The following is a 10,277-nucleotide window of genomic DNA, read 5'->3' as shown; positions in this document are numbered from 1 at the left end:
CCTAAGTCTAACTTCAAGCAGCCAAGCGCAGAGGACGCAAGTGCCACTTCCACTGAGCTACACAGCTGATTTTTAATCCATTTTATATATATATATATATATATATATATATATATATATATATATATATATATATATATATATATATATATATATATATATATATATATATATATATATATATTAAAAATAGAGATTTAATTACTTTAACCCGAGATAAAACATTAAGTTTTAATGAGAACGATACAACTAGTTTCAGCTTTTTACAGCCTTCATCAGGTATCCACTAAAGGTAGAAAATAATAATAAAAATTGAAATCTCTAAAAAACTGAGAATCAGTTAAAAAAGCAATATATCATTGACATATAAGAAACGATGTATTTTTTCAAGATGTTCTATCCAACTTACCATTGTTTATTATGTGCGTGTTTGTAGGCTCTCCTGAATGCCAGTATTGAACAACTGCAGTATGACTATCAGGGATGTTGTAACTCAAATTGTTGTTTAAATGTTCAGAATTAGGGAGAATTTTCCTGGATTCCACAATTTTCCTTTCAAACTCATCACTGCAGCCGAAAATGTTTTCGGATCTATCCCAGCAAACTGAGTGACGTTGGAGATCATCATGAGGGATGTTGTAACTCAAATTGTTGTTTAAATGTTCAGGATTAAGGAGGATTTCCCTGGATTCCACAATTTTCCTTTCAAACTCATCACTGCAGCTGAAAATGTTTTCGGATCTATCTCAGCAAACTGAGTGACTTTGGAGATCATCATGAGGATTGTTTGAGAAAAGAACATGACTGGATAACGCAGTTGTATGTGATCTTTTATAGGAGATGTCTCTCTTATGTTCCTCTATATGTAGATCAATAGATTTATTAGTCTGTCCAAAATAAGGAATATTACAATCGCACCATAATTTATATACACCTGGATATTTTAGGTTGTGATGAATAGGCTTCGGATGACTTATAAGAAAACGGATTTTAGGAAGAGTGGTGAAAAACGTCCTGATGTTGTATTTTTTAAGATCTTTAGCCAATTTAATGGAGACTGAACTAATGTATGGGATGGAGATGCTACCTATATATATATATATATATACCAGGTGATTATAAAATGACGTCAAGTGTTCAGAGCCCTCTAGCGAGTAATGTATTGGACGAAACACACCAATATCCGGTAGACGTACACAGTGGAACATGGGGATTCGATTTAACGAAAAAAAATACCAAAAGTCGCCAACAAGGGACATTTAGGCGCTGCCAAATTAATTTTAGTAGGGGTAACTAATGAATGACTAAATGGCAAATGAGAGAGACAGTACACATCAATTTCATGGCGTTTATTGTTAATTACAAATGAGGTTCAATATGACCACCATTCTGATGTTCCAGGAACTGCATACGGTGTACGACATTTTCCACAGTGGCTCGCAACATATCGGAATTGATATGTCTCACGTGTAATGTTATTCAGTATTTCAAAGTTGGAATATCGGGTACATGTCCTTGATATACAATGCTTTTAAGAAATCCCCGCAGCCAAAAGTCACAAGGTTTGAGATTAGGCGATCTCGGTGGCCATGGCGTGGGAAACGCATGACTAATGATTCTTCTGTCAGAGAATTATTGTCGCAAAACACGCTGTACCTGAAGTCCGATGTGGGGGTGGTGCACCATCCTGCATGAAGATGGTCGAATCGAGACATCTTCTTTGCTGCAGTTGCTTAGCTTTTCTCTACAGCGTGTTCTCACGAAAGAGTTGCATCGTTATGCTTACAAAGTTCAATCGACTCAAGAACTAAAGCCTACTGACCACACACAGCGAAGAGAGTTCGTTGAATGGATTATGGAACAACAACAAGTGGATGCTTATTTTTCGAAAAAAATCATCTCCAGCGATGAGGCTCATTTTCATCTTGATGGCTTCGTTAATCGACAAAATTGTCGCATTTGGGGTTCAGAAAATCCACGAGTGATTGTTGAGAAACAAATGCATCCACAATGTGTCACTGTTTGGAGCGGTTTTTGGGCTGGAGGCATCATCGGTCCATTCTTCTTCGAAAATGCGGCTGGTAAGGCAATAACAGTTAATGGTGCTCGCTATCGCGACATGATAATCCAGTTTTTTGTGCCTAAATTGCAAGATATGGATGTGGACGACATGTGGTTTCCACAAAACGGTGCCACATGCCATACAGCCCGAGAAACAATTCAATTACTGCATGAGTCATTTCCTGGTCGTGTAATTTTCCGTTTTGGTGATCAGAATTGGCCGCCCAGATCATGTGACTTAACGCGGTTGGAACTTTTTTCTTTGGGGTTTATGCCAACAAGCCCACGACCACCCACGCCTTGAAGGAGGAAATTGAGCGCTGTATCAACGAAATTCAGCCACATTTATGCAAAACGGTCATGGAAAATTTCGACAAAAGAGTGCGTATGTGGAGGCCTGTGTAGCTCAGTGGAAGTGGCGCTTGCGTCCTCTGCGCTTGGCCGCTTGAAGCTAGACCTAGGTTCTATTCTAATCGCTGACTGGAGGAACTTTTTCTAAGCCTATCTTCGACCGGTTCCCGAGTTAGTCGATCTCTGGCACAGGCAAGCGGGTTTTCTCTCCCGGAAACGCGGGTTTTTCGTCCCGTAAACTCAAGAAAATCGACCGTAGTACCCACATTATTTCAGACAGTGACATATCTTGTTAGGGTTATGTACCAAGAGATGGCAGCACTTGTTTGCCAGCCTCTTCATCTGCGGCTGCTATAATTAGTGATAGACATGGGCCAGCTATCTCTGATTGGCTACCGGTGGAGATTGAACTGCCTACTCAGTCTCCAAAAGCTAGATAGGGTATAAAGGCCTCGCCTACTCCCTATTAGGGAATAAATGGCGTTAGTTGATTTTTTTTTTTGAGTTCGTATGTGCCAGCTAAGCCGTGGAGGACATTTACCCGATATGATATTACATGCATAACCCTATACTGTATACTTTATGAATCAATAAGAAATACAATTTTTAATTAAAAACCTGTGTTTTCTATCAAAATTATTTCTTGCGTGAATTTTGGGACATCCTGTATATATACACATACATATAACCAGTGGCACACTCAGGATTGAATCTTGGGAGGGGGGGGAAGAGTTGAACGGATAAAAATATTTTTAATGCAATGAATCTGCATTAAAAATATTTTCATCCGTTCAACTAAAATTCCTTAAATTTCATTCATCAAATAAAATTCATTAGATGATTATAAAAATTTATTTAAAGAATAAAATCCGTATTAAGCCAAAAGGCTATTTTACCGGCGACATAAGTTAAGTTAAAACTTAAAACCTTGATATTCCAGGTCTACCTACTCACTGATGAAACCTTAAAAAAAGGTTGAAACTGGTCTGAATAGTGACCTCTTCTCATAATGTAAAACAGTATATATACATCTCTTAGGAGCTGTGTTTTACATTATGAGAGAATATTAAGGTTAGTGACGTAGCTTGCTCCACCTTTGCTTGGAGTTGCCCTGGTGTTGTACTACCCACGTGATCACTTACACTTGGGCTTGCCAATAGTTTTTTCGGCATGAAACTCTATGGATTCGATGGATTTCGATCCGAGTTTCGTACCCGCCTATAATAAAATTAAATGGGATTTACCATCTCCCTTTAACTTAGAATAAAATCCAGTTTTATTTTCTTTTTACAAAGCTCTTGAATTATTTCAGTCGTGGTTACATTAATCTGTGTGTGTGTGTGTGTGTGTGTGTGTGTGTGTGTGTGTGTGTGTGTGTGTGTGTGTGTGTGTGTGTGTGTGTGTGTGTGTGTGTGTGTGTGTGTGTGTGTGTGTGTGTGTGTGTGTGTGTGCGCGTGCGTGTGTGTGTGTGTGTGTGTGTGTGTGTGTGTGGCAAAGCCAGTCCGTTCAATCGTGATTGTGTCATGGTAAATCTTAAATAGGTTTTTAAAAGGCGTAAGTTAGAAAATGACCTTTCACTGACACATGTTGTTACCGGAAGCGTTGCAAATATTTTTAATAAGTTATAGATGTTAGGATGTATCATTTTGTCACACTGAAGCTGCATTAACGGCATTTTTGCATGGAGCTATTGCAAACTGTTTTTCAAATTTCTTATACCACAACTTGAATTCGGCGTTCAAAATTGCTGGATTTGTATAAGGCAAATCACCGGCATAAAATTCACACATCTGACAAAAATCTTTCATTGCACTTGCTGTTGGAGCATCTTTTCCATTTGGTAGAAGAGAAAAAATATATTTCAGTGTTCGGTGCCAAGTGAAACGATCATGAAGTTGAGTCAATATCTGGTCAATAAATGGAATGAAATAGTTCTCATGAAATGCTCTTCTACAGAATCGGCTGGAACATTGGACCTTAATGTTTGTTTTGATGTAGTCCATGGCTTTTATACATGCTTCATCGTCGATATCTTTAAATGAAGAATTTGGTGTTTCACGAACGGTATTTAATTGAGCCACAACATCAACAAAATTTAGGGAAATTAAGAGATCACTGTCAGATATTTCCATTATTTTAGACAATGGTGAGGTGTATGCAAATATTTTTTGCAAGCTAAATAAAGATATTACAAATCTTAAAAGATATTAATATTATAATATTATAAACAACAAGGACGTCCTGTCCTCTTAAGGGTATTGAAGAAATTGTGTACCTTTTCAATTATGACAATGCAATTTCTTATTTCAGTGACAGATACAGCATTTCCAAATGCCAAATTCAAACTGTGAGGAACAGTGAACATAATAAAGTTTGTTAATATTATTGTTATTATTACATAACACCTCCAGGGAGTCCAAAGAATCATCGAGGAAGGGCATCTACTCTACAATTCTCCGTCGCCACCAACCACAACTACCCTCATCATCTACACCAACGCTATCTACTGCCGACCACTACCACTGGTATTTTCACAGACAATCACAAACATCCATGCCCATGGCGGGATTCGAACCTGCAGTCTTTTAGTTAGAGAGCGGATACACTAGCCACTCTCGGCCAACCAGGCCGGATATATAGATAAAAAATTAAATTTTGCGGATAAATATAAAAACAAAGTTTTAATTTTTATTAAACAAATAAATAATATGATAGAATTATGTTACTATTTACTTTTAATGAGATGGATGACTTTCTCGGCCTTGCAGAGTTACTGGATATCTGGCTCAATATTGATCAACTTCAGTCGAAGATCGGCACAAACACTAAGACGAATTCTGTATTTTGTTTTTATTTGATGGAGAGAAGAAAATCCTTTCTCTCAAAGATAGGTTGTAGAAAACTACATGATGATTTTTGATGCTTCTTCAGATAATTCGGGAAATTCACTTCTCACTGAAGGCGATATCCAGAATCGAGCCAATCCACGATCACGGAATTGCATTTTAAGCTCTCTGTCACTTGAAAGCTCAATTAGCTACTCTTTTTTCGATAACGAAAGGTCGTTTTCGTGACTTTTGAGGTGGACACAAACCCTTTCCCAGGTTAAATTCTAAAGTTGTTTCGGGGCCCAATACAAAATAACCAATTGTATTTACCTTTTGAATACTATCCGGGGAAGCTCCAAACCTCCCCATCTCTTTCATCACGTTCGTAATCAGGCTACTGTCGATATTGACTTTATATACACATTCAAAACTCTAAACAATTATTGAATAATAATACAATAATGTAGGCATAATTACTGTAAAGGGAGAAAAAAATCACAAAACAGAAAAATGTTCCTACAAAAGAACCAATTGTATTTACCTTTGAATGTTATCCACTTATCGAGTGTCCAGCAAGTCAGCAAATCTCTCCTTTTGTTCAGCGTATTAATATTATCGTACTGCAACTGATGAGGATTTTGTGTTTCTGTGAATTCGTTACAGACCTCTTTCTCTTCAGAAACTACACGCAAGCTCTCATTACAAACTCTTTTTGTATTATCACTGTCATCCGAGCTATTTTTCCGTTAAAAGAAGGTAACAATGTACTTATCCATAATTGAAATACCGTACTTACTCGAATATCACTCGCCCTCCCATATAACTCGCACTCCTGATTTTACTTTTCGAAAAAAGAAATTAAAAATTTTCCCATATACCTCGCAAATGAAAAAAAAGCTGAAACACGTTCAGAGCGAGGCGACAGTAACTTGCTCCCGCGGTAAACAATACGCCCTCCTCATGGGAAGGGGGGGCACGGAGGGGGAGATTTGCCCCTGGCGGCACTTTGAACTTTTTTGAACTTTTACAGTTAATTCTAAAATACAGTCTAGCGAACTCAGTTCCAAATATTGTAATACTGCTGCGAATTTGCGAATTACTGCTGGGAAGGCTTGTGTAGCTCAGTAGAAGTGATGTTTGCACTCTACGGCCTTTGATCGCGCAACGAAAGGCGTTCGAATCTAGTTGCCGACTAGAGGAACTTTTTCTAAGCCTTTTCTCGACCGGTTCCCGAGTTAGTCGATCTCTGGCACGGGCCAAAGGGTTTTTTCTCCCGGAGACTCGGGTTTTTCGTTCCGTAAACTCAAGAAAATTGGCAGTCGAACCCACACTATTTTCAAACATTGAAATATTGTGATAGGGTTAGGCACCACGAGATGGCGGCAATTGCTAGTCGCCTTCTTCACTGCGTACCGATTAATTAATGATAGCCTTGGGCCAACTATCTCTTATTGGCTACCAGTGGAGATTGAACTGCCCACTCAGTCTCCAAAAAATTAGATAGGGCTAAACGACCTCATCTCCTCCCGGTAAATCGGGAACAGAAAGGTGTTAGCTGATTTGCTGCAAATTTTCCTCACAATTGCTTTAAGTGTTGCTAGTTGTGAAAGGAGTTTTTCTAAATACAATTGATTAAGAATTACGTACATTACTATAAAATAGACTTCGCCAACGTCCTCGATGATTTTGATAACAGAAAAAGCAAGAAATATAAAATTTTAGAATGTTAAAATTAAAGTTTTACTTCAGAAATCAACAGCGTTTTAATTTATTTCTCTATACGTCGCTTTGACTTTTTGTAGTATTTTTGGTGTGTATTGAGAGAGGCGAAAACTCAGGGCTCGTCCCTGGCGGCAAAAGCTCTAGCTACACCACTGGCCCTCGCCAATAGCCACAATATTGCAGAGGCAAGAAAAACAAGTACTTTTATTATGTCAGTGAATAAGGTACCAGCAGTCGGTGTAATATATTTCTCAACTGATAGTGCAATTAGAGACAGCTGGGATAAAAAATGACACTAGTTAATAAATGACGTCCCCTCATACAGAAACTATGCTGTATATATAGACTCAAGCAAAACCATATGTTGCACTGGCAAACACAGTGTCTAACTAAAAACTAATTGCTATTAATTAGACTGTGTGAGTTCGCTTGTCAGCAATAAAATTCAACCTAAAATGATGAAATTCGTAAACGTGTGTTAAAACTAAGATATATATATATATACACTTTGTCCAAGTATTATTTAGCATTTCAACAATAAAAACCAATAAATAACAAGCAATTGGTCGAAATGTGGTCATGTCGATAACACATGTTCACTTCAAATCTGACAAAACAGCAAGGGAAGGTGGAAGCAATAGAACCATATTGTTGTTTTCTTCACCCCTCTTTATTTCCATTTTATTTCAATAATTTTTACTTACTTATTCAATTTTAATTTTTTTTGTTTGAATAATTAAAAAATATATATGTGGACCTCCTGTTCCATCGTCGCGGACCACCTATGGTCCACAGACCACAGGTTGAGAAACACTGCTATAGGGTTCTCTCAACTTATGTGACCTCTAATTCACAAGTAGTATAGAAATAGAAGACATGACACAACATAAATAAAAAATGAATTTTAATTAGGCAAAGCATTTGGGAAAATTTTCTAGTGTTTTTTAACATTTTCTAGTGGGGGGACAGAGCCCCCTAACCCCCTCCCTGGGTGCGCCACTTATTAGAAGATCACTTATAGCCATTCTTACCTTTTATTACAGGACCAGAATCGTGAACAATGTTATCTTCATCTTCTGAAGCACTTTGTTCAGATGCATACTCAGGATCACACTCAACTTCATCATGTTCATCATTGTCACTATCATATTCAGTTTCATAATCAGGAGGGAGGGTTTCATTCAAATCCATATTAACGAAATCTTCAAGACATTCATCATTGACATTCATAGAAATAGCCATGGTGCGTAACAAACTTAACATACACTAATGCTCAGCGGGGTATGCTATCACCCTAATGGTCTTACAGAACAACACGTACTTCACGAACTACACTCACTCGTTGACTGATGTGGAGAATGATTGTTGATTAGAGTATAGCTGGGTGGGGGAAGAGCTGTGCGCATCTGTGACTAATTTGTAGAAGAAAATTGACTCACCTGGGGTAACACGTCACCCCAGGGAGCAGTCAAGGGTTAATATCGATACCCATTCGGAATAATCAAATCGTTGGGAGCGATTTTCGATATACACTTCCGTATTTTGTTTGTCTGTTTCCTATCTTGCGTTCTTATCAGCCGTTGTGTCTGCATTCTTTCTCAAATTATTTTCAGTTTCCTTGAACATCGAATGCCATCGTATATTTTCGTGATGAGTAGCGACCCTGAAACGGTAAGTAATGAAGTACTCGTGGCTAAAACCAGTGAAATCCAACATTCAAAATGCTAATTGTATATTATGTAAACGTGACTTCAGTATCTCCTATGGGTGTAATAATGACTGCAAGCAACAACTGCCATAGTATATTTTCGTGATGGATAGTGACAGTCTCCCTTATTTTCATGTTCAAAATTTGGTCACCCTAATGCTACATGATTTCATTAGTCCAGTGACTGATAACTAATTTCAATGTAATTTTAAATTGGTCAACATGCCACACCTTATACATAAGTGTAGTAATACTCTTTATGATTATGCCATAATTAATTATTAATACGTATGTTAGCTTAATGTATGAACTTTAAAAAAAATTGGAAAGGTATTTACGAGTAAATTTGTTGGGACTGGGCCCTCGTCTTATAAAAAAAGAATTTACCGGGCCATGGTCTCATAGTTGACAACCACTGGACTACACTTTCGATTCGGCCATTTTTGAGTGGCAGGGAAGAAAGTTGCCTAACCAGGTCAAGCAGACCGAAGATTTAAGTATAAAAAAAAGTGAAGGGTGACCAACTCTCCCGTATTTCTCAGGAACTCCTGTGATGGATAGTGAAGGTCTCCCTTATTTTCATGCTCAAAGTTGGTCACCCTAGTACAGGAGTCTGCAAAGGTTTTAGACCATCGACCCTTTCATAGAATCCTTGATCCATCATCGACCCCCAATATCTTAAATAAATGATATCAATAATAACATTTCTCAATTTAAAAGTAATAATTCCTTCATCCTTTTCATTGTTTCATTGGTAAATAAGGGTATGAATCCAAATTTTAAATACTCTTGCAAATACTGTCGGCACTTCTTACTATCAGGGATCACCATTATGGGCACTATAACTTTCAAAAAATTACATAGTAAATTCTAAATTATTAGATCACTGAACACCACTCTGATAACTTTAGGCGATAAATGCATGCTAGCCCTGATTGTCTCTGTTCTAGATGTCTTCATCGGGAGATCGTCCGCTTCTCCCTCGTTGGCTCAGCCGATCAGCTAGTTGGCATTGCATGTTTTCTAGCTGTTACTCAAATTAGAAATTTATTGACTCCCTTTTGACCCCCTGGACATTTATCGATCCCCTCGGATAGCCACATCGACCAGGGGTCGATATCAACCACTTTGCCTACCCCTGCCCTAGTATGTATGTATGTATGTATGTATGTAGAAAGTTTTTTTACCTTGGGTGTAAAATACGTTAAAGAACCAAGAAATTTATTTCAAGCGCAAAACTTTGTTTTGAACTTAAAATAAATATATTCACACCTGAGCTACTTGTACCATTATACTTGTACCATTGAGCTACCATTATACACGCCTGAAAGGGGATATACTTTGCATTATGGGATACATACTAAGGCAAGTGATATGAAGTATCCCATAATGCAAAGTATATCCCCTTTCAGGCGTGTATAATGCAATGCATAACAAGAAAGGCCACTACCCATACCCAGACCCGTTTCGACCTTTATTAAGATCTCTTCAGTGGAGCCATACCCGGGAGAGATACCAAGGTTGATGCATAACGCTACTGTAAGGATGGGTGAAGCACCAGTGCTTTTCATATTCCCTTTTGTCTGCAATGCAAGTTATTTGGGAAA

This window comes from Typopeltis vanoorti, chromosome 11 (assembly GCF_054136105.1).
Source record: "Typopeltis vanoorti isolate ZY-2024b chromosome 11, IOZ_Tvanoo_1.0, whole genome shotgun sequence".
In the NCBI taxonomy this organism is placed as follows: Eukaryota; Metazoa; Arthropoda; class Arachnida; order Uropygi; family Thelyphonidae; genus Typopeltis; species Typopeltis vanoorti.
Note: the sequence above shows the minus strand (reverse complement) of the source record.